The following is a 3,857-nucleotide window of genomic DNA, read 5'->3' on the forward strand; positions in this document are numbered from 1 at the left end:
ATATATATATATATATATATATATATATATATCATAATCCAAGGAGTAATGCAAGGAGATGTGCACACACACACACAGCTGCTGGTGGCCAATCCCTTTTCTCAGTTTACCTGTCTGAATATCACTCTGAAAGTATTATCATACCCATGACCCATCCCACTAGACCTATCCTATACACATGGTTCGCATAGCTAATGCTACAGATTTTTGCGGTGTGTTTTTTTGCAAGAACTTAAATGGTATTTTTTTCAACGGCGATGAGTTTTGGAGAATACAAGCTTTGTGCCATCGTAATTCTACGATCAACGATTAGCGAAGAAACTCTTGCTTGAAGAAACAAATTCTATTTCACATGAGACGCAAAAGAATTTCAAGAACTTTCTAAGACTAAATATATCAATAGCCTTTTTTCCAAGACTTTCCAAGATTTTCCAGGAACATAGCCTATTTTCAATGCGTTTCCAGGACCGCAGATTTTCCAGGACCACAGCCTATTTTCCAGGAATTTCCACAACTAGAAAATAGACAGTTTAACATTCCAGAACTTTCAGTTCACACGTTTCTCTCAAAGTTTCACAAGTCCGTTTCACAAGCACGATCTCCGTACACAAGCTAACCCTGGCATTGCTAACATTGACCGCTAGCTACATCCTATTAGGGGGCAAATACATATGCTAACCCATCTCTAACATTAACCGGCGCTAGCTGCATCCCAAGCGGGGATAAACACATCTGTATAGCAAGTTCAACCATGTTTACAAACCTAGAAAATAGACACTTTATCATTCTAATTCCTAGCACTTTCCTAGTTTCACAGTTTCACCGGGTGAACACCGGTATACATGCTAACCCATCTCTAACATTGACGGCTACTCTACATCCCAAGGGGATAAAGACATCTGCATAGCAACCCTGGCGACACGACTTCAGCTTCAGCTGCTGCTGCTGCCGCCGCATCCGTAACTGCGGGACACGTCGATAAAAAAAAGAAGCGATGTAAAAGAGGTGTTTATTATGGGCCACAGCAGAGGCTGGCTGGCTGGCTGGCAGGCCATTAGATCTGGAATGCTCTACCATCAGCCATGTGAGTAAATATTTATGGAGATGAGGCGGCAGTTGCACCCCCGCGCAGCAGCAACAATGCAGGCGAAGGGATGGGATAGGATAGGATAAAATAGGATAGGATAGGATAGGATGGGATAGGATGGGATGGGATGGGATAGGATGGGATAGGATAGGATAGGATAGAATGGGATGGGATAGGATGGGATGGGATAGGATGGGATAGGATAGGATAGGATGGGATAGGATGGGATAGGATAGGATAGGATAGGATAGAATAGGATAGGATAGGACAGAATAGGATAGGATAGCATAGCATAGCATAGGATAGTATAGGATAGAATAGGACAGAATAGGATAGGATGGGACAGAATAGGATAGGATGGGACAGAATAGGATAGGATAGCATAGCATAGCATAGGATAGTATAGGATAGAATAGGATAGGATAGGATAGCATAGCATAGCATAGGATATGATAGTATAGTATAGCATATGCTGGGATAGTATAGCATATGATGGGATAGTATAGCATATGATGGGATAGTATAGCATATGATGGGATAGTATAATAGCATATGATATGATAGTATAGGATGAGATGGATGCTGAGCCACGGAGATGAATGTTATTGCTACGGGGAATCGCACACATAGGCAGCTATATCTGGTTACCACTAGCTCTGCGGGGAGTCGGATTTCACAGAGGGATGATTATCAGGAAGTCGTGCTCTCTCTTCTCCCAAACATTGCTAACTACGTGTTGTTCCCTCCCAATGTTGCTTACAACGTTCTGACATCTTTAAATGTTGCTTACAACGTTCTGTCTCCTCCCAATGTTGCTTACAACGTTCTGTCTCCTCACATTGATGCTTGCAACGTTTTGTTGCCTTCAAATGTTGTTTGTTGTAAGCAACATTGGAAGGAGACAGAACGTTGTATTCTGTCTCCTTCCAATGTTGCTTACAACGTTCTGTCTTCTCACATTGATGCTTGCAACGTTTTGTTGCCTCCAAATGTTGTTTACACCGTTCTGTGGCCTCCCAATGTTTCTTACAACGTTCTGCCACCTCTAAATAATGCTCAACATATGTTGTCTCCTTCCAATGTTGCTTACAACGTTCTGTCTCCTCCCAATGTTGCTTACAGCGTTCTGTCTTCTCACAGTGTTGCTTACAACGTTCTGTCTCCTCCCAATGTTGCTTACAACGTTCTGTCTCCTCCCAATGTTGCTTACAACGTTCTGTCTCCTTCCAATGTTGCTTACAACGTGCTGTCTCCTACCAATGTTGTTTACACCGTTCTATATCCTACCAATGTTGTTTAAAACGTTCTGACACCTCCAAATATTCCTTACAACATTTTGCCTTCTCTAAACAGGTGACCTGTCACTGTAACCTATAAAACATGATGGTTCACGATTAACAGTGAAGGCTGATTGACTGGATCATGTGCCGCCATATCGGATTTCCTTCAAATCTAGGAGCAGCAAGTAAAATCAGTTCCTGCCAGCAAAATCAACAAGCTTGATCTGGATCAGTGATCTATCGAACCAAATGATCTGGATCAGTGATCTATCCAATCAAATGATCTGGATCAGCGATCTATCCAACCAAATGCGCAAGATCATTAGATCAGTCTGCTGCAGATGACAAAAAATCTTCAACAAAATTCAACAAAAAATATTCGCCATGTTATCTTGTTTTTACTTCCTCTTGCGTTACTCTTGCCCTTTCTTTCTTTTCATAACGACTTCATCCACCCCTCGCTCGTGCTCCTACGAAAGCAAAGCACTTTTTTGTCGGCGCAATTTTTCTACTTCGCTGTCATGGAGATAATTACTAAGGAAATGCATTACCATGAACCGGAACGCTGACAGTGAGTAAGAGAGAGATGTGAGTCACGATCATCGGAGTGTAGCGTTGAAGTTACATCAAGATTCATCATCATCATCATCATCATCATCATCATCATCATCATCATCATCATCATCATCATCATCATCATCATCATCATCATCATCATCATCATCATCATCATCATCATCATCATCATCATCATCAGCATCGTGGGCTTATATATGATTTATGATGAGCTATATAGTCTACAAGGCTGGTCTGGCTATACGCACTCTTAGCTCTAGAACTTTAGCCCTTCGGTCTGCCACAGGCATGTGGCACAGCGAAGGGAGTATAGTTCTAGAGCTACTCCTCTCTATGCTCGTCCCAGCCTGTGACAGAGCGAAGGGCTATAGTTCTAGAGCTACTCCTCTCTATGCTCGTCCCAGCCTGTGACAGAGCGAAGGGCTATAGTTCTAGAGCTACAGACACTGCTACCACCCCCACACACAAATCTTATCATTCCGACTCATTCGCACTCTTAGAGGAATATACTACAGCGTTCTTTAGATAACGAAGGATGCAGCTCGTACCTCCCTCCCTGTGGCTGTAGCTGATAACTTAAGTAATTAATAGATTAATTAATTTAATAAATTAAGTATATATAAGTAAGTTAATAACTTATCAGCTATCGGTTGATATTGTGTAGCGGCCACGTTTTAGTATTGTTTCAACTACTACTGCTGCTGTTGCTGCTGCAGCTGCTGTTGTTGTGGTCGTTGTTGTTGTTGTTGTTGTTGTTGTTGATGATGATGATGATGATGATGATGATGATGATGATGATGATGATGATGATGTTACTACTACTAACAATGCTGCTATTGCTACTGCTGCTGCTGTTGTTGTTGTTGTTGTTGTTGTTGTTGTTGTTGTTGTTGTTGTTGTTGTTGTTGTTGTTG

This window comes from Priapulus caudatus, unplaced genomic scaffold, assembly GCF_000485595.1.
Source record: "Priapulus caudatus unplaced genomic scaffold, Priapulus_caudatus-5.0.1 Scaffold3811, whole genome shotgun sequence".
NCBI lineage: Eukaryota > Metazoa > Priapulida > Priapulimorpha > Priapulimorphida > Priapulidae > Priapulus > Priapulus caudatus.